This window comes from Podarcis melisellensis (assembly GCF_964234715.1).
Source record: "Podarcis melisellensis genome assembly, chromosome: 13".
In the NCBI taxonomy this organism is placed as follows: domain Eukaryota; kingdom Metazoa; phylum Chordata; class Lepidosauria; order Squamata; family Lacertidae; genus Podarcis; species Podarcis melisellensis.
In genome coordinates, this window is record NC_138545.1 from 30801679 (window position 1) to 30823817 (window position 22139).

Below are 22139 nucleotides of genomic sequence, written 5' to 3' on the forward strand. Positions count from 1 at the left end.
AGATAAATAGGTACCACTGCGGCGGGAAGGTAAACGGAATTTCCGTGCACTCTGGTTTCCATCACAGTGTTCTGTTGCTCCAGAAGCGGTTTAGTCATGCTGGCTGCATGACCCAGAAAGCTGTCTGTGGACAAATGCCGGCTCATTTGGCCTGAAAGCGAGATGAGAGCCACAACCCATAGTTGCCTTTGACTGGACTTAACCGTCCAGGAGTCCTTTATTAGCCAGAAACCTGTTACACGTGGGTAGGTGTTTGTTTACCTGTGCACCTTTTTACATATATATTTTTTAATGAACTACAAGTGTTTCAATCTACCAGACATGCACAAAAGCTCAGTCAAAAATAATTTAAAAAACTGGGCAATGATTTGAAGCCAAACACATGAAAGGTTGCTGCTTCCTTTCTCCTCCTCCTTCCTCTTCTCCTTCTCCTTCTCTTATACCTGCAAGACCAAATGATAGATTTCAAACTAGCCATTTTGCCCAAGAGTTCTGTGCAAAGGAGTGGTTTTTAACATGAAAATACCATGGATGTGCTGTTGGCAGCAGCCAGTTTATAAAGGCAGGCTGCATCCTTTTGGCTGATGGGAACAAAATGTACACCTTGGAGCATAAGGGATGCGATGGATATCGCACCCAGCGAAATGTCGTTACAGTTGTAAGAACAAGCCCCAATGCCCACGCAATGCACTTCAGCACGTCCACAGTTGGGTCATGTGTGGTTTTATGTGGGATGGTTTTCTTTCTTAGCGATTATCTGTGGATTGAGAAAACCCAAATTTGGCAGGGGGGGAGTGGATGCAACAACAACAAGAGACACAGTCGGCTTCAAATGCACATTCAACTCCACTGTGGGTGAGCCCTGTAACGCAAGGGTAAATTCTGTGTCTCCCCACCCCTGCCACATCTTAGATTGCTGCGCAAGGTATAAAATCTGCAGGGTGCTCCCCTCCCAGATTTCCACTGAGTAATGTCGAGTATTGAGAGCTCCTCCTTCCTTTTCCCCCCTTCCAGTTTCTTCTAGCAGAGGCCCCACCCAGCTCAACTCTTCCCTGAAGCCCTTTGGCACAAAAGCTGGGCTTATTCACCGCCAGTCACATGACAGCGGGGCTCCACCTGCAGCCAGTACCCACCTAGCAACCGTGCGCCACTCCCTGGCAACGGGTTTATGAGCATTCCACAGGCTCAGGTGCGCTGAGGATAACCATCCCAGGGTTCTCATTACGTCCTGCGACATCCCGGCCTCTCCCGAGGGCCAATGACTTCACCTAGCACCAGCCATGAAATCATTTTTTAGATGGTTTTCAGCTCCCACACCTCCCAGCATAGCTCCTCGCGTCCTCATAATGGGAACCAGCAGTATATGGGAAAAGGTGGACAGGCATCTGTGGTTGGCAGCCCAAGGAAGGAAGTGAAGTCAATGTTCATTGTTTCAGCACTTCAGCAAAGTGGTGCATCTTCAGCATGGGTAGGCAAACTAAGGCCCGGGGGCCGAATCTGGCCCAATCGCCTTCTAAATCCGGCCCACGGACTGTCCAGGAATCGGTGTTTTTACATGAGTAGAATGTGTCCTTTTTTAAAAAATGCATCTCTGGGTTATTTGTGGGGCATAGGAATTCGTTCACCCCCCCCCAATATAGTCTGCCCCCCCAATGTCTGAGGGACAGTGGACCGGTCCCCTGCTGAAAAGGTTTGCTGACCTCTCATCTTCAGGCTGCAAAGGCAATTGGGGATCCCATACCCTCCAACATTTCTCCAATGAAAATAGAGGTGTTCTATTCCATAATACAACTACTATTACTAATAATATTTATATCCCGCCTATCTGAGTAGGTTGCCGCAGCCATTCTGGGCAGCACCCAACATATATAGAAACAGTGCTTTTTTCTGGGGGGACGCAGGGGATATGCATACCCCTAAACATTTTGTGAATCTTTGTCCTTTTGTCCATTTACTGTATTATTTTTCCCAATTTGAACAATGAAATGGTGATTTTCTTGAGCCAAAATGAGAGTACTGTACCCCTAAACATTTTTTAGGGAAAAAAGCACTGTATAGAAATATCATAAAACTTTTTAAAAAAATAAATAAACAAAACTTCCCCATACAGGGCTGCCTTCAGATGCCCTCTAAAAGTTGTAGAGTTACTTTTATCTCCTTGGCTCAGGGGGTGCATAACTCGATACCCTCCAATGTTTCTCCAGTGAAAATAGGAACATCCTAAGGAAAAGCAGGACATTCTGGGATCAAATCAGAAACTGGGACGGCTTCTGTAAGTATGGGACCGTCCCTGGAGAATAGGGACACTTGGGGTGGGTCTGGAACGCACAAGCCCTGCTGGGGCAAGCCAAAGGCTGCATCCTGTTTTCACAGCAGCCAAACAGATGCCCGTGGGAGGCTCATAGGCAAGGTATGAGCGCACCAGCCCTCTCCAGTTGCAATTCCCAGAAACCACTATTGCCTTTGACAATGGGAGCCAGCAGTATCTGGAACATACCAAAGGCAACATGCCTTTAATTAGTAGGCTTGACACCTAGGGCTGTGTGCCTCCTAGCATGTGCAGAGTGCCAGCAAGAAAAGAGGAACTATATACATGTGTGTGTCCCACAAGCCACGTGCCTCTGAGCATGTGCAGAATATCTTTTCTTTGTGATGATGGAATGGCCCTTGCTGGATCCAACATGGCTCTTCTGCATCGTGGGATTTAGCACCATCCCTCTTCTCCAGCCTACGTGCCTCCAGTTGTGTCAACCGATGCCATGCTGCCTTTGGGCGACCTGGGATGGGATGACACCCAGCGACTCCAAAACCAATGCAGCCCATCACTCCAGTGCGACACCTTAGCATACAGGTGCCCATGCTGCGACGGCAGCGACAGACTCAGCTGGCTTTTTCTTCTTCATCATCTTAACATTGCTCATCCTCCAGTTTTGGCAACAGGCCCAGAAGATAAAAAATAAAGTAAAAATAATTCCGGTCAGACCAGACCAATTTCTGTCTGGGTGGCAACCTTCCTTGATTATCTCCCTTATTCTCCAAATCATTATTTCAGCAGATGCCGGGTTTTCCTTCCTGTGGAGGTGAAAAGTTACAGCTGCCCAAATTCTCTGGCACCACTGTGAAAGGTAGAAGAGCCATTTCCCCCATTAAATCTGCTCACTCCTGTAGATGACTAACAGTGAAATCGTATGCCTGTCTACTCCGGAGGTACTGAATTCACTGCCACTTACTTCCAGTCAATTGTTCATTGGCTTCAGTAGTGTAGCGTGGGTTGCTGGCGCCCGGGGTGGGCAAGCTGCTGATGCCACCGGACTACACACACACACAGAGCCAAGCAGGACTGCGCTGAGCTGCACTACGCCGTGTGCCCGCACAGGGGGAGGGGCCTGGCCAGCTGACATGACCCTTGGCAGGTGAATCCCCTCAGTGCCCATGGAGAAGAGCAGTGGCGTAGCGTGGGGGGTGCAGGGGGGGCCGGCTGCACCGGGCGCAACATCTGCGGGTTAGGGTTAGGGGGTGCAAATCCATGAGTTGGGGGGTGCAAATTACTTTCCTTGCCCCGGGTGCTGACAACCCACGCTACGCCACTGGAGAAGAGTGCCATTCCATGCAGTAGTCATTCCGTTGCCTACCCACCTCCCTCCATCTGTGCCTGCTCATTGTGGGCCTGAGCTGCGCTGCTGGGTGGGGCAGGGATCCCCATGGAAGCCAGCGCTTGCTTTGGGACACCTTATTGTGCCCCCTCAGAATTTTGTGCCCGGGGCCATGGCACACACCCCCAACACCTTCCACGCTACACCACTGCTTGAATTGCAGCCTGAAAGAGAAGCACCTGCCTATAAACAACTATTTCTGCCCTGAAAGTCTCCTAAATAGCTGGGGGTGGGGGAGAGAATATGTGCTGTGATGACTCACCACTGAGAACAAAGCACCCTGCCCATGCTTGTGGATACCCTCGTCTCCACTATAATCCCACTTCTTTTAATCATGTCAGATGTCCCGGGTACGGAAAACAGGTTCCAAGGCTGAGCCCCAGCACGGATGAAAAGCCGGCCTGCAATACATCAGCAAGCCAAATTCAGCGGCTCTTCGGCAGCACAACAGATTCAAAAATAATAAGAATAATGCAAGAGGGCACTGGATGAAGCGATGATGTTTATAGTGAGCAGAATTTTAATTCTGTGTTTTCTCTCCCGTTGGGAAATCGGTTTAGATACCGCGAAGCGTTGTTGACCTGCAAAGGGTTATGTTTTGACATACACATAATACAGCAAAGATTTTGACGGCGGTTTCCTTTCTCGTGCGAGGGGGCGGGCTGCTCTCTGTTGCCCTGGCAGTAGCTCCTTTGCTGGAAACCGAGGGGAAAGGCATTTTCTGTGTCGGTGTTTTGATACTGCCAAAGCAAGGATCCTGTGCTTGGCTTTGTGAGTGTTGCCAAGGTCTGTCTGGACTAAACAGACCCTTATCCCAAATATTTGCGGTGGAGTGGAGAAAAAGGGGGTAGGTCTCCCCATCCAGCCACTGTTGCCATTGGGTACACGCTCAAGGTTGCTGAGTGCAGAAATTTAAGGCAATTTAAACGCCTCTCTGTACTTGAACCCCATGGGACTAAAATAGTGTTGGGTGGGTTTCTTTCTTCGTCCTGCTCCTTTGCATTATTTTGAGGATAACAGAAGATTTCTTATTAGGGATGGCGAATACAGAATCAGGGGCGGCATTTTTTCTTTAAAAAAACTACACGTGAAATTTTTGCATGCGCCAGCAGAACTGCAGTGCTGGATCAGACCAAGATCCCATTTCCATAAACTCCACTGGATGCTTTGAGGAAGATTGCAACAAACAGCTCATGAAGGCAACTTTTTCTTTGATCCCAGCATCTCGTATCCAGGGCTAGACTGCCCCTGCATCTAGATGCTCCATAGCCAAAATCTGTTGATTAGCCCAATCTAATGCAGAGTTATCTAATCCATTTTTATGCTACCTAAGACAAAGACCATAAACCACATCATGCACTGGTGATGTTTCCTTGCATTGATTTTCTGCAGTGGTAGCAATGGACATTGTATACCGCTGGCTGTTGAGTGTGTATTGACTTTTGTGGCGTTTTACTTTTATATCAAAAGGGATGCGGGTGGTCCTGTGGTCTAAACCACAGAGCCTAGGGCTTGCCGATCAGAAGGTCGGCAGTTCGAATCCCTGCGACGGGATGAGCTCCCGTTGTTCTGTACCAGCTCCTGCCCACCTAGCCGTTTGAAAGCACATTAAGTGCAAGTAGATAAATAGGTACCACTCTGGCGGGAAGGTAAATGGCGTTTCCGTGTGCTGCTCTGGTTTTGCCAGAAGCGGCTTAGTCAGGCGGGCCACATGACCCAGAAGCTGTCTGCGGACAAACGTCGGCTCCCTCAGCCTATAGAGTGAGATGAGCACCGCAACCCCAGAGCTGTCTGTGACTGGACCTAACGGTCAGGGGTACCTTTACCTTACTTTTACATCATTTTAACAGGTAAAAATGATTGACAGATAGCTTTGTTTTTGTTCCCAGTGATTTTGGACACTTGCATTGTTGCTATTCTCATTTTTCAGGGAGGAAGCTAAGGGAGAGTGACTGAGCAGGGATTTGATCCCCAGTCTCAATCCTACAGGACCACAGTATGCTATGTTTTATGTTGCGGTTCTGCAGGACCAAAGGAATTTCAGGCCTTGCTTTTGGGCTTCTGTTTGGCCACTGTGAGAAAAGGATGCTGGATTAGGTAGAACTTTTAACCTGACCTGACCAGTCTCCCTTTATATCCTTACAGCATTCTGCAGAAATCAGCTTACTAAGAACCTCAGCTTGCTCTTAAAAAAAGGAAAAGGAAGCCCAGCGCTTACGCGAAAGCTGTATCTGTACACATAAAAATATAAGAATTGCCTTGCTGCATCAGAAGCCAAAACTAGGAAGGGAAGGGACTGGTTGCAAGAAAACAAGAGAGAGCATCCTCAAATCCCAACCCCCGCTAAAAAGATTTGGGTGCCCACTTAACAATAAAAGGGGGTGGGGGGATTTTGAGAATACTTTTCTGCTTTCTTGCTGAATCAGACCATCTACTGATTCTGTTATGTACTGAGTTGAATAGGATCCAAAATGGAGCAGTCTGATTGGTCCTAGAACAATAGGACCCAGAATGCAGCAGTCTGATTGGTCCACAGGAGCCACCCAATCCAGCTCCAGATGGAAGTGAATCCCCAACCTGATTGGCCTACAGGAGAATCCCGTTATTAGCCAATCACGTGGGGCGCATTGTGTAAATAATGTATATAAAGCAGACATTCTGGGGGAACTTCCATTCCTCCTCACCACTAAGAGCTGAATAAAGAGCATGAAATACACTCTCGACTCCGAGTATATTTCAGATTCTGTTAGCTGCAGGGAGTTGTTGTTGTTGTTGTTTTAATTGAATTTATGTACCGCCCTATACCCGAAGGTCTCAGGGCAGTTCACAGGACAAAATCAGAATATAAAAGTTGGACTAGATGATTCTTGGAGTCCATTCCAACTCTACAATTTTACGATTCCGCTCTAGGGGTGGGGAACCTGGCGCGTGTGCGCTCTCTCTCTCTCTCTCTCACACACACACACATTTTGTTTCTTTGTTTTGCCAAGGACCTCATTCTCTTAGCGATGCAATTTGTCTGGAGCCACATGCCAGTGGAGGGAGGGGCACCAGCCCCAAGGAGGAGGGCCGCCCACTTTCCTTCTGCTCTCCTTGCCACCTGCATGACATTAGGCCAAGGGCTACAGGTTCCACACCCCTAAACTAGTTCACCCTCTGTCATTTGTGAGCTGCTAGGTGTTCAAAATAAGGCCATCAAGATGACGACTTCCTCTCTCTCTCTCTCTCTCTCTCTCTCTCTCTCTCTCTCTCTCTCTCTCTCTCTCTCTCTCTCTCTGATTTCTTCAAAGAGGTGTACACAAAGATTCCATTCAGATACTATAATACTAATAATAATTTGTTATTTATACCCCGCCCATCTGGCTGGGTTTCCCCAGCCACTCTGGGCGGCTTCCAACTGAATTATTAAAAACAATACAGCATCAGACATTAAAAACTTTCCTAAACAGGGCCGCCTTCAGTTGTTTTTTAAAAGTAAAATAGTAGTTTATTGCCTTGACACCTGATGGGAGGGTGTTCCACAGGGCGGGCGCCACTACCAAGAAGACCCTCTGCCTGGTTCCCTGTAACCTCACTTCTCGCAGCGAGGGAACTGCCAGAAGGCCCTCGGCACTGGACCTCAGTGTCCGGGCTGGATGATGGGGGTGGAGACGCCAGTGGCATAGCGTGGGGGTGCAGGGGGGGCCGGGCGCACCGGGCGCAACATCTGGGGGTTAGGGTTAGGGGGCGCAAATCCACGGGTTAGGGGGTGCAAATTACTTGCCTTGCCCCGGGTGCTGACAACCCACGCTACGCCACTGGGAGACGCTTCTTCAGGTATACAGGTATACTACTCATTATGTAACTGAATGGAGACCTTCAACAAAATGTTGCAGTGTGTTCAGCTTTCCAGCTTGCTATGTACAGTACTAGTATTATTGCAAGCCATGAACAGCTCCATTAGGGCTCCCCCACCCTCAGGCTTTCCATTCTTCTTTCCAGCTGATTCTCAACATCTACCAAGTATGCTCAGTTTTCATTGGGCTTCAAGGGAGGTGCCACACCTTAGCCCCCCCCCCGTGTGTGTGTGTGTTTTGAAAAAGCACTTACAGATCCAGCAGTCCACAGACGCACACACACCACCTGCTAATAGAAACTCTTGTTTCTCATCAGCCTTGTGCTGGTTCCATTCCCATCAGCACTCACCACTTTAGTTCACTATTAGAGGAAACGGATGTTCTTCCTTAGCTTTGCCCAATACTTCCCCCCCCCTTTCTTTTTGAAGCCATGCGATCGAGTGGCTACTGCCACATCTTTCGATTGTGAACGTGCTCCACTTAAGATACTGTTCCGCTTCCTCCTTTGTTCGACAATATGAGCTTCTTGGACAGTCTTTGCACAGAGAGAGAAAGAGAGAGAGACTGAGACTTCTGGTATTCTCAAAAAGAACAATTTACTAATTTGTTGGAATTAATGGAACCAAAGCAGCAGCAGGTTGGCTAAAGGCAGAGGCCAGAAGGGTGCAGAAAAGGATGTTGTTGGGTGCAAAACTAATTATGGAGGAATGAAAGAGAAGCCACGCTTGCCGAAAATGCCTCCTTCACTGCCAAAGGTGCAGGAAGTCCGTGACCCTTTGTATTTGCCCCCCTCTAAGCAGCAAGTTCCGCTAGGCCTTTTATCCTTCCTTGTCATTCACCACTTCATTAATTATCTTTTATGATGAAGTGGTACCTAAATTTGTTCAAACGTGCTGGGAGCAGCATTCCACCAGATCTACCAGCGCAAGGATTTCTACTTGGGCAATACGGCTTCCCCTTCCTCTCCCCGTGTGCCTCACACAGCCTCCCCAAATCTGCTCCAAAGGTTGGGAGGAACCCCACCCCCCAAAAAAAAAGATTTAGGAGGAATGGGTGTGGGGGTGCACAGGGAACGGGACGGGAAAGTCCTTTGCACAGCCCAAAGTCTTTGCATAAGAAGATCTATTTAATCAGATATCGCCCTGTATGTTTTAAATTTTTAAAAAGTCTCTTTGCTATGCTTTTGTAAACCTCTTGTAAACCTTCATCAAATTTTGCGTGGTGGCTCCTGACATCCAGGGACAGGTTTCCATCTTTGTGTGGATATAACTCAATGAAATTTTGGATAAGATCTTTCTCTCTCTCTCTCTCTCTCTCTCTCTCTTTCTTTTTCTTTTTCTTTTTCTTTCTTTCTTAGAATTCACAAGCAACACAAGGCTAGTATAGAAATAAATCTACCCCCAAGACACAATTGTGGTAGGCTCTGGAGCAGGGGTCACCAACCTAAGGCCCATGGGTCGGAAGTGGCCAGTGAAGGACCGGCCCCGTGAACCAAGCCGCCCGCTTGCACACAGCACTAAACCAGTGCAGGGCAGCACAGGGACTCACTTCCGTGGCACCAGAAATTGCGTCTGCACAGATGCCGAAAATCACAGGTGCACGTGCGCACACACACGCGGTCCAGCCCACGGAGGCACCTCCATGGACCAATCCAGCCCAGGCAAGATAAACCTTGCTGACCCCTACTCTGGAGTCAACATAGAGGTGAGAACCAACCAGGCTTCTCCTACCAATGCTTTCTTTTTGTAGCCAGGAGGACGGCAGACTTGCTATTTTCCAGCCTTCAGCTGCAATTCCGCGCATGGCTTTAAATCTCTCTTGCATGTTGCAGCAGGCTTGGCAGAGAAAACGGGACTTCTATTTTTTAATTCTTAATGAGCATGACTATGTCCTCCCATTCCGCATCTAGGAGAAGGCAACACACAGAGAGAGCGCAGCAGATGTCACTTGGCCATGAGAGTAATTTCTAAGGAATGGGGAATTGTAAGGTGTGTGTTGTCTCTCTAGGTTAACAGCAGCTCACTTACGTTCTTTCCCAGAAGGCTACCTGTTCAGGCCTGTGATTAGGGTTTCGTTTGAGCCGGGCCTCGCCTTGGGACCGCAGAAGGACTCGCTCTCAAGTAAAACATGCACAGGAACTACGAGGCTGAGAGAAACATGACAGCCCTGGAGCGGGACCAGTTATCTTGAAAGCAAAAGCTGCTGGGCATGTACGGACTGCCTTTTCCTCATGATGAGCATAGTCTGTTAACCCATCTTCCACAAAAAATCATTAGTAGGAGATGAGGGGTAAAGGATTCTAGTATGGAGTATGCAGCTGCCAGTTTGTGTCAGGGGCTGGCTGGATGAAGAGGAGTGGTGGGAGGCCCAGAGGAGGAAGAGGAGTGGTGGAAAACCCAGAGGAGGAAGGCTCAGAGCCCGGGGATTGGTGGTGGGACACTGAGGAGAGGTCAGAGTGAGAAGATTGGGAGAAGGAGTTAGATGCTGAAGGGGCAGCAGGGTTTAGTGAGCAAGAAGAGCTGGTGACAGGGAGCAGTTCAGACTCTGAGACTGAAGCAGACGGGGGGGGGTCAATATGCTGTTGAATAATCCAGGGAGTCTCCTGCTGCGACAGGCTCTCCTCCTGGCTGGTCTCCAATAACTTGCAGAGTAATGAGACTAGTGTAACAGAGGTGGGCAGACACAGTTTGAAACTGCTTGGGAAACATCCGGGAGAGGAGGAGCTTTAGAGACAGTGGAGGGCAAGAACCTTTAGTCCTGGCAACTGCCCCATAGCAGCAAGTTCTTCTGGGAAGGGTTGCTGAGACCACGAGGCCGAGCTGAGTTTGTTTCATTTCCTTGAGCATCACTGGCATCAGACATCTCCTTTTTTTCTTGCCAACCTGTGTCTGGCTCCACCCCTGACAGGTTGGGTGCAAGTGATAAGTCCCAGAACCTCAGCCCATAAGCAAAGCCCATAGGAAATTCTGTAAATGTCTACACAGAAGCAACTCCCCATTTAGTTCATTTACAGTGGTACCTCAGGTTAAGTACTTAATTTGTTCCGGAGGTCCTTACTTAACCTGAAACTGTTCTTAACCTGAAGCACCACTTTAGCTAATGGGGCCTCCTGTTGCTGCCGTGCCGCCAGAGCACGATTTCTGTTCTCATCCTGAAGCAAAGTTCTTAACCTGAAGCACTATTTCTGGGTTAGCGGAGTCTGTAACCTGAAGCGTATGTAACCTGAGGTACCACTGTACTCCCAGGGAAGTGGGTACAGGATTGCAGCATAAATAATGGAGAGTAGTTGCGGAGTGCATTTTCCTCACTCAGTGGAGGTGGTGCCCATTGGGGGCTGGTGGGGGGAAACAGTGGCAATGCTAACATTTGACGCTCCCTGTCTCTCTTTTTCTGTTCTACATCGTCAATTGCAGCACTCGCCACAAGAACGTGACTATCTGGGCTGTAGAGATGCTTAGATCGAGGAAGATGACTTTTTGATTCCTGCTGTGGCTGGATGCTCACACCTCTCTCTCTGCCCCTCAGAACAGTGGTAACCCAATTTTGGAAACTGGCGATGGGAATTCTCCTAGCTTTTTTCTCCTCTGGGCTCTGTAGGAAGAGAGGAAACTAAGGATGCAGCTTATGATAAGGCCTTGTTTTTGTGTGTGCCAACCAGGCAAGGAGGACTCTGTGTGTGTGTGTGTGTGTGTGTGTGTGTGTGTGTGTGATGGGCCAACTGGCAGTGAAACACCGGTGGGAACAGTCTGCCTGTTTCTATGCCAAGGGTGCCAACTTCCCCAGGCAAAGGCGGTGCCAAGCCTGTTTCTGCTCTCGATGAGCCAGCTCCTGTGCAGAAACGAGCGAGGCCTTTCCCAAGCTCGCCGGTGCCCACACCCTGGCCCAGCCTCACCATAGCCTCCCTCCTGCTTTGCTGAACTTGGCATTTTTGGGTGCTGGCTTTGAGCATTGAAACCAGAAGGTTGAGTCAGTGCGTTCCCCCTCTGGGCATGGAACAAGGAGGGGCAGGGGCCTATCTCAGGGGCGGGCAGAGAGGCAAGGAGGCAGGATGGGTCATCTCCAGGCTTTAAATACATTGTGCCATGACAGTCGTTAATTTTAAGCAGGCTGGCATGAAAGGATCCAGAACTATTGCTCACCGCAGCCAACGCTTGTAAATTGTTTCCAAGCCCACAAACAGGTGACCTAATGGTGTGGACGGTAACTCCTCTGAGCACATGCAGAGGGCATTTTTGTTTGTTGCTGTGGAATCACAGCACATCCCACACAGAGCTGTCTGAGGATGAGGGCTAGGCTTTTCGATCTGAAGGCTGCAAATATCTGTTGGATCCCAAAGCTTCTAAGAAACCGACCACTGCTAAGAAACAGGGCTTGCTGGAGCTGGCATCCTCTTCCCTGCCTCCTCCCCACCACACCTAGTATCTGAAGTGAGCCAGCAGTAAATCACACCCTGCAACTTGGAGTTAACTCTTTATTACCAAAACCACAATTGGCATAGAAGTGTCAGGCCTCATGAGCTGATTGACCTTCTGATCAACAAGCCCAAGAGGCTCAGTGGTTTAGACCACAGTGCCACCCGCGTCCGTACCCTAATGAGCACAGACACTCATCTCCAGCAGGTCTTGCCCCATGAAGCAGTTGCTGAGACTGACGGTCCCCACCTCCCCACAGCTGCCTAAGTCTCCTCCTCTCCAGGGCTTTCTCCAAGCAATAAGAGGTGAGGTCTGCACATCACTGATCTCTCCGCCCTTTTCATACCTCTTCTGTTTCTGGGAGATCAGGGGAGAGAAAAGCTTGTCGCAGGAGGAGACACCTGTGACTCTTCAGCAACCTGGCTCATCTCTGCCTCTTGACCCTGCTGCTCTTCAGCCTCTGCCCCTCATTCTGGACTTCTCTCTGCCGCAGGCTCTCCCAGCTCACTAAGCCCTGTTACCTCTTCAGCTTCCCTCTTCTCACTCATTGTCATCCCACCATGACGCCCTGGGCTCTGAGTCTTCTTCTCTTGGTGGTTCCCCAGCTGGTGCCTCCCACCATTTCTCTGTGTCCAACTAGTCCATAACACACAGGCAGTGGGCACATTAGCAGCTTCTGTTTGTTTCATGCCACTTTTTAAACATCGCTGTACACACAAGAGAGTGGGTTGAGGATGTCTCCAGCCACCCAAACTCCTATCAACAAAGCTGTCATCTGCACATGCGCAATGACTGTCTCAAATGTGCGCACCTCTGTAAACCAAATGTGGCTTAGGTTTTCAAATCGGACAGAAGTAGGTTTGCGGGGAAATGCCTCAAAGAGCAGCATTTCTCAAGAAGCTACAGGATGCATATGGATTGCGGCTAATGTCATGTGCACTCTGCTTCAAACACTAGCAGTGGGAGCACACGAGAGTCGGAGTCAAGGGTAAAGCATATGCAGCCAAAGAGTCAGAATTGTTCCCTTAAATTCCTTATTTGGGGGAAGCAAGGTGCTTTAGACGTATGGTGTTGAGGCTTTCAGAAACGGCTGAATCTATAACTAGCAGTTTATGGGACTGAGACCGCACGTCGAGGCTGACAACAATCGTTTTTAAGGGAACTGAAAAGTGGTTCGAGGGAGCTTGACTTTTCTGCAGCGCGCGCACGCGCGTCTTTTGTACCGCTGTCGAGCAGGTTTGGCAGGTTCCTGAAACAATGCAAAGCCCTGCCCGACCTGTTTTACCCCCGGAGCCAAAACTGGAGCGAGTCTGCACGCCGGGAGCAACGCTCCCTCTTTTCTGACAGCCTTCGTGTCTCTCGCTGGATATCAGTGTCAGAAGAACGAGGAAAGGGGGCAGGAGAGCGCCTTCCTCGATCCCACCCCGTCGAGTCTGCGTGAAGTGGAATGCGATCCCAGGCAGTTGCTTAAGGTCAGGTTCGTCCTTCCAGCCCCAGGTCCCTCCTGGCTCTGGATTCCTGGTTTTTTTGTTTTTTACACCCACGTCTCGGTGACGCCAAAGGAATCAAAAACATCTGTGGATCCGTCCCCGCCCTGGCGCACACGCCTAAGTCTTGGACTTGACAAGATAATATTTATCTCCGCCGTTGCCGCATGAGCCGTTCCATCGCTTTCCCTCCCAGCGCTCTCGCGTGCAAATCTTATCTTTTGCAAAGGCAAAAATGCTCTTTTCCTGGTGCTCGCCTCGCCTTTGAACGCTCCCCCGACCCCCTTTACGGATGGCCCCGTGAAAGACGCGCCCGGCCTCCCACGGCTGGGCCTGAACTTCCCTGACCTGAAACACCCACCCTCGCCAACTCCGGCGCAGGGGCGCGCAATAAATAAATGGCTAGTGGAGGCACGGCTCATTATGTGTCACACAATCACACACACAGAGAGAGAGGAGCTGGAGATGCGACAGCTGGCGTGTGTGTCTGCGTGTCTGGAAGATGAAAGCCTCGCCAGGCGCGGGATCTTTTTGATGGCGTCTTCCTTTCTTCCGGGGCGCACGCTGCGCTTTTGCGCAGCTACAAAGCGCTTTGAAGCTTCAAGGCGCTCGCTCCTAACTTAGGGCGGGGGATTGGGGGAGTGCATTCTGATAATTGGGTCAGGCGACTGCATTGTAGCACCCCCGAATCTGATCAAGAGAATTCAGACGGTCTCTCTCTCTCTCCGTTTGGTTTTTCTCGGAGCTGAGATGACAAGGCAAGCGCGCACATCCTTGCCACGCCGATTCCCCCCTCCACATCCATCCCGCCTCCTGTTCCCGCTCCAGTCGGCCTCCCCCCTCCCACGCCTTGTATCCTGCCCCAGTTTAGATTTCTAAGGAACCAGCAGGGGTGCCAACTTGAATAAAATATTTAGTGGGGGGCAGGTAAGCCCCACCCTGCAGAATCGATCACAAGAAGCGGAGCACGCACACTATTTGAATGGCAATGGCTATCACCTTTGTGGGGGCACGGCCCCATCGAATATTTCATTGGGGGGGGCGGGCAAAGGGACCTTGGCCCCTAGGAGCTGTCTCCTATGGGAACCAGGGAGTCTTTCTGGCTTCTAACTTTATCATGCTATGCCTCCAGCCTCTCTGCTCTTATATTCACTAGAACTGGGAATTGTAGTTTCTTAAGGGGTCCCGGGATTTTAGCTCTGCGCGGGGGGTGGGGTGGTGGACTATGGTTTCACATTCTGGTACAATTAAAGTGGTTTGGAAGGCCTTGTGCAACAAACCTGCTACCACCTAAAAAAACAGAGTTTTGCTGTAAGCTGCAGGAAAAAGCAACTGAAAAGTGTGGGATAATGATGGCTTGATGCAACCTGGTCTGTCTTCCATGCAAACAAATCAGAACGAGCGATCAGCAAATAGCCAACATAACCACCCAGTGCAGACTTTGTGCAAACAAATCAGGAGAAACAGGGAAGCAGGTTGTCTCAGAGAGCACCAGAGTCTTGCATTGCAGGTGTTCAGGTGTGCCTTTCCTGTATCTGAACTGGAAATGTGGACATTTGCAAAACAACGACAAGCACCAAGATGCAGGGAGCCAGACAGTAACAGGTGAAACCAACTAATTCTAGTTGGGTCTCCCCCCTCCTCCTTGCTGCGTTCTGCAGGGACTAAACTAAGCTCCAGGATCCCTCCTCAAGGTGACAGCCAGGGCCATCCCACCACTCACCCCACTCTGCCAGGCTGGATACAAGTAAGAAAGCAGGCAAGTGGTTGGTTGGTCCATTTACCCTATTGGACCAGTCTCCAGTGGACCAGAGGTTTGCATGCCATATCTGCCACACCCATAGTGGATGCACACACACCTTGTTTTTTTCCATTTGGACAAGCCAGTTAGGTAAAGTCTATCGCAGCATCTTTTGCCTCTGGCAGGGCCCACAGGCCTGGAGCTGTGAGGATCCTGCAATCCTGCAACTCAAAGGCAGCCATTTTTAGCAAGTGCAGAATTCAACATCCAGAGAATTTCAAGGTACTTAAAAAAAAAAAGAGCAATTTTTCAGCTGTCAAGATAGGAGGATGAGTGTGGGTGGGTAGGGGGAACCATGTGGTGAAAGCAGCTCAGTACATCTAAAATCTCAGCAGACAGTTTGGTGGACGTGAGGCAGGCAAGGCTGCAGTGCCTCTTCTCGTGACTCGCAGAAGCAGAATGGATTATATGCAAAATAAGCAAGTATATGCAAATGTGCATGATTTGCATAATATCTACGGGTCAGCTGTTCTTTCTGCAGAACTTTGGATATATATATATTTAAGTGCAGAGCATAACATAGCAGTGTTATCGCAGACATGCAGACTGCACGATTCTGCCACTCACGCGAAGCCTGATGGGACCCTTCCCTTCAGATCAGAATCTACTTTTTGGCAATGCATAACCCTTCCGCCTTATTGATGCTACAGTCAGAAGATAAAGTTCACGGGCAATCCTCCCAGGACCAGCACACTTTCCTACTTGAGAGAAAAAGATGTAGATAATTGCATCATCTTTTTTTTCATCAGAAGAGGAAAAGAAGTTGGAAGGGAACAGATTTTGAGAAGCAGAACTGTTAAGCCAGTGGTATCTACCGCTCATAGGGCAGAAGGCCAGGAGGCCAACAGTAGGTGGCGCTAGAGCTGCTGAAAGGCAGAGCCACCTCACCACTGACTGGTTGTAAGTAAGAAGATAGGCAGGTCTGGATTAGGTGAGGTCAGACTGAGACTAGTGGAGACCGATTCACCCTAATGGACCAGCCTCCACTGGGTTAAGCAGATCCTATTTACTTATTATTAAATTTGTAGACCGCCCGTCATCCATACATCTCAAGGTAGTTCACAACATAAATATATAAGATAAAAAACCCAAAATACATAACAAAAATGAACCAATAATCCCCCTCCCACAACACATTTAAAAAGGCATTAGATGTCAATCAACCAAAGGCCTGGTTGAAAAGGAACAGAAGACGCCAGACGAGCCTCCCTGGGGAGAGCACTCCACAAACAGGGAGTCACTGAAGAAAAGGCCCATTCTTGTGTTGCCACCCTCTGGACATCTTGTGGAGGAGGCACATGAAGAAGGGCCTCAGAAGATGATCTCAGGGTCCGAACAGGTTCATATGGATCCTCTCAACCCCACACCGTGCCTATCCTGTAGTAGCACAGGAAAACATTTTGAGGCAGGGACAGAAAGGGGCAAAGTATATTTCTAAGTGAGTGAGTTGTATGCCACATGTTAAGATTTCTGAAAGTAAAGAAACAACAACAGCATATGTTACTGAAGTGTCCCGCAATGGGGCAGGGGCTTACGGCAGGGTGAGCTCCTTGTTTGGATTGGGGCACTTGCCCTCCTCCCCACACCCTGGCATTGCCCATATTCCTCCCTGACATTCACAGCCTCCTGAGGCTTCCTATTTAACATGGGTAGTTTTGTATTCATTTTCCTGATTATAATGCTAGCACTTCTGTTTTCTAACATTCCCATTTGTAATACAGTGTACCTCGGGTTAAGTACTTAATTCGTTCCGGAGGTCCGTTCTTAACCTGAAACTGTTCTTAACCTGAAGCACCACTTTAGCTAATGGGGCCTCCTGCTGCCGCCGCACCACCGAGCACGATTTCTGTTCTCATCCTGAAGCAAAGTTCCTAACCCGAGGTACTATTTCTTGCTTAGCGGAGTCTGTAACCTGAAGTGTATGTAACCTGAACTGTATGTAACCCGAGGTACCACTGTACAGTACCTGATGTTATGCAACTGCACCTTTTTTTGATCAATATACAGTGGACGCTAAGGTTGAGAACGTGATCTGTGCGGGAGGCACGTTCGCAACCCACAGCACCGCCTCTGCACACGTCCGGGTTACGATTCAGCGCTTCTGCGCATGTGCAAAGCGCCAAAACCCGGAAGTAACCCATTCCAGTACTTCTGGGTTCAGCACGGCGCGCAGCCCGAAAACGCGCAACCTGAAGCATCTGTAACGCAAGGTGTGACTGTACCGGTATGTACGTTGTATTAAATTTCATTCATAGCAGTGAGTGTGGTGACACAAGAATACACATCCATGAACAACTTCCCTGCTCACTACTGCTCCTCCATGATGCACCCATGAAAACAGCAGGAAATAACAGATTTTGTCACTTTGCAATTTTCTGGCTTAATGGGGTTGCAAGCAGATTTTTTTTCTGGAGGCAATTAACATGGAAATAAGCGCTAAATTTCCACTACATTCCACTAGATTTCCAGAAGTGGCTTTCACGTCATGTGAAAGCTCAATTATAATACGGAAATTAAGAGTTAGGGAAACACTGGGGAAATGGAATAAACTGTAGTGTGAATGCAGCCTCAGCTACATTTGTTTTTAAATAGAGAGGACAGCTTAATAATACAAAGCCACCAGTGGCGTAGCGTGGGGGGTGCAGGGGGGGCGGCTGCACCGGGCGCAACATCTGGGGGTTAGGGTTAGGGGGCGCAGATCCATGGGTTAGGGGGCGCAAATCCACGGGTTAGGGGGCGCAAATTACTTGCCTTGCCCCGGGTGCTGACAACCCACGCTACGCCACTGAAAGCCACCACTCATTGTCAGAAGGAAAAGTCAAATATACAGAGCAATTCTATACAGTTACCTAAGCATAAGACCAGCTGAAAACTGCAAGACTTACTGCTGAGGGGGAAAAATGCATATTGCTGTCTTCTTTTTCATCTGGGCTGGATTAAACAATTAAAAATAATAATACAAATTTTAACATGATGAGGAACTTGGCAGCCAGCTTTCAATTGCCTTGTTTTAAATCAATCTACCCAGCTTTCATGTAGGAATACTAATGACAGCATTTATATAGCACTTTAATAGAAATGTAATAATGAAATGCAAGGAAAATCCCTTTTCATTTATGTATTTATTCCCAGGTTATTCACACTCTGATTTTTCACACTAATTTCCCAAAGTGGCTCACATTTAAAAGAAACATAACAGTAAAATGCTATATTAAAAATTAAATGCATTGCCGTATTTTAATCCTTATAACAGCCGCCTGAATGGGTAGGCAGGTGTCTTTCTCAGCGAAGCTGCTGGAATAATGGGTTGCCTAAGGACAAGCAGAGAGAGTTTGTCATGGAGGAGACATTGAAATGGACGACTTCCTGATTTGCACTTCAGTAGTTTAGGCTCACTGGAGGCCTGGTCCATTTGGCACTGCCCCACCAACTTCAGTCTGGCCTTCCTTACTATATCCAGTCCAGGTGGGGTGGCCCTGGCTGTCGTTTTCCTCCTCCTCCTTAGTCTCAGTGTTGCCCCTTCTAGAATGCAGGAAAGTGAACAATGGGGATGAGGCGGGACTCAGCTGGCTCTGCCTCCACTTACTGTAGGGGCTCCCTGTCTTCTTCCCAGTGAGCCAGTGTGGTGTAGTGGTTAAGAGCGGTGGACTCGTAATCTGGTGAACCGGGTTCGCTTCCCCGCTCCTCCACATGCAGCTGCTGGGTGACCTTGGGTCAGTCACACTTCTTTGAAGTCTCTCAGCCCCACTCACCTCACAGAGTGTTGTGGGGGAGGAAGGGAAAGGAGAATGTTAGCCGCTTTGAGACTCCTTAGGGTGGTGATAAAGCAGGATATCAAATCCAAACTCCCCTTCTTCTTCTTCTTCTTCTTCTTCTTCTTCTTCTTCTTCTTCTTCTTCTTCTTCTTCTTCTTCTTCTTCCCTACCAGCCCCAATGGCCACCAATCACCAGTGCCTGGGACCATATTGGATGTGGCCCTTAACATTCCCCTTGCAGCTCTGTTTCTTACTATAATTTTCACCAAAGGAGGAGGGATTTCATACCCTGCAACATTTCTCTGATGAAAATAGGGATGCCCTATTCCATCATCATCATCATACAGTGGTACCTCGGGTTACATACGCTTCAGGTTACAGATGCTTCAGGTTACAGGCTCCACTAACCCATAAATATTATCACAGGTTAAGAACTTTGCTTCAGGATGAGAACAGAAATTGTGTGGCGGCAACATGGTGGTAGCAGGAGGCCCCATTAGCTAAAGTGGTACCTCAGGTTAAGAACAGTTTCAGGTTAAGAACAGACCTCTGGAATGAATTGAGTTCTTAACCATAGGTACTACTGTAATAATAATAATACCCCGTCCATCTGACGTTCCATTCTCCAATGAAAACAGGGACATCCTAAGGAAAAAGGAGGCATTCTGGGATCAAATTGGAAACTGTGGTGGCTTCTGTAAATCTGGGACTGTCCCTGGAAAATAGGGACACTGGAGGGTCTGGGTCAGGACATGGCATGTGGGCGTGTTGCTTTTAACCCGTTTCCACATGGACCGTGCTTATGAAGGAAATGCCGCCATCCCCTGCCCCAGTTGCTATCAACTGGGGAAAGGAATCTTCCATTGATGCCACAGGGAGCTTTCCTGTCTGGACCAATAGCAGAAGCTGCAAAGCACAACTATGATGGCAGATGAAAAGGTTAAGCCCCCCCCTTGCTCCCCGCAGTTCCTGATTAAAATCAAGCCACACGCAGCAGCTAAGTATACAAAAGAAAATGAAATGGAAATGCAGGTGATTCATTTACATCACTACTAGTTCGGTACTCCAGTCGCTACATCAGTGGCGGAGAATTTGTGGTGCTCTAGATGTGGCTAGACTCCTGCTCCTGTCATCCCGGACAGTTGGCCATGTTGGCTGAGGCTGATGGGGGCCGGAGTCAACATTTGGAGGGCCACAGGCCCCCCACCCCTCACTATACTATATCCGCTCTTGAGCTTCAATTTCAGTATGCTCATAAATTCCATATTTTACACCAACACCAGCTTCAAAACAGCTTCAGCAATCAAAGATTGCCATGTGGAAAACCCACATCTAAAAGGCCCATGAATGTTGATTTCAATTGACCGCTGTCACCTTCAGTTGTTTGCCGTTCTCATTGGCCACAAGAGAGATATATCACTACAGTTTCACCCTAGAAGACAATTCATCCACTTACTTCCATTTTCTCTCTCCCCGTCGCACCCCCCACCCCAATCAAACTTGTCTGGAATTTTGAGGAGGGCACGAGGGCCTTGCAAAATGGTGGGTTCTTCAGGGATCCCAATTTCTGGAGTCTTTGGTTTCTTTCATTGGAACACAGGAAGCTGATAATGACACCCCTGCCAACCCCACGAAATAATTTTGAGCTTCATTTGATTAATCACACCAGCTGATTGGTTAAGGCCAGCGCCATGTTTGAGTATCCAGCCGTCTAGGCGTCCTTGCATCCAGTGGCTCCCAGTTCCTGTCACAGTGAACGCGGAGGAGTTTGGCTTCCAACCCACTTCCATTGCTGCCTGCCTCCCCTGCCCCCATCTTCCATGCTTTCTCTCCCTAAGCTCCGCCCTCGCTCATCAAATCAGCTTCCCCCAGGGAGCAGCAACAATTTCGTCTGCGGAAAGAGAAAACGCTGCAATTTCCTTTGCAGAGAAGATGCAGCCTTCAAAGCGGCCTTTTCATCTGAGGGTGGCAAGCTTTATGTTCAGCAGCTGGGCCTTCTCTGAGGGCCAAAAAGGGGCACGCGACCTCTTGCAGGCAATGGGGTGGCGGAGAGGAAACGTGGGTACCTCTGGGGTTGCGTAGCTGTGCGCATGTAATCTTGAGGCTTAATATAGACAGCCTCTCCCCCTCCCCATTCCGTGTAGTGCTTCTATTAATAAACAATAAGGCTATGGAGAACTGAAGCCCCTTGGCTGTGGCGGCAGGGCTGTGTTGCTGAATTATACATAAGCCAGGCGCAGCCTTAACTGAAATTGACTGCGCCTAATGCACTGCTTGAAATATTGACGCTGATCGTTTGCTCTGGATTAACATCTTTCCCTGCCTGCGATGAGATCAGCGCTGTTGCCCGCGGCTCCCGATCTGCAAATGTGACAAGCTCACCCTTTGCTTTTAACCTTTAGCCCAGCACCGTCGCCCTTGAGGATCGGCTGCCAGGGCCCTCGAGGGCATAGCAGAAGCTTCTTCGCTTCCATTTGGAACTTCCCACAACATGGATGCAAGGAACCGGAGGAAGGGGCTGCAGTTTGGTATATTGTGCTCAAGCCTCCTTCATTGCCTTGGTGGTGTGCGCTCTAACACCGAACTGCACATCTTGTTTACATGGAGTGACAGACTATTCCAGGTCTGATCTGCTCAAGAGCAAGGGGCATCTTCCGAACAAATGCTGGAAGATTCAAGGCAGACAAGGAAAAAAAGACTTCTATCACATACACTCCAATATTTGTCCAATGAAAATACAGTTGTACCTTGGAAGCCAAACGGAATCCGTTCCAGAAGTTCGTTCGACTTCCAAAATGTTCGGAAACCAAAGCACGGCTTCTTATTGGCTGCAGGAAGCTCCTGCAGCCAATCAGAAGCTGTGGAAGCCCCATCAGACATTTGGGTTCCAAATAACCTTCGCAAACCAGAACACTCACTTCCGGGTTTACAACGTTTGAGAGCCAAAACATACGAGTGCCAAGGCGTTTGGCTTCCAAGGTACGGTTGTAGAGATGTCCCCTCCAACATTTCTCTGATGAAAATAGGGATGTCCTAAGGAAAAGCAAGACATTTTGGGATCAGATCAGAAACCAGGACGGCTTCTGTAAACCTGGGGCTGTTCCTGGAAAATAGGGAAACTTGGAGGGGCTGAGGTCATAGGCACATGCTGGGTCACAACGCCTGCTGCACTGGTACCTAGAGGGGTATCCAACT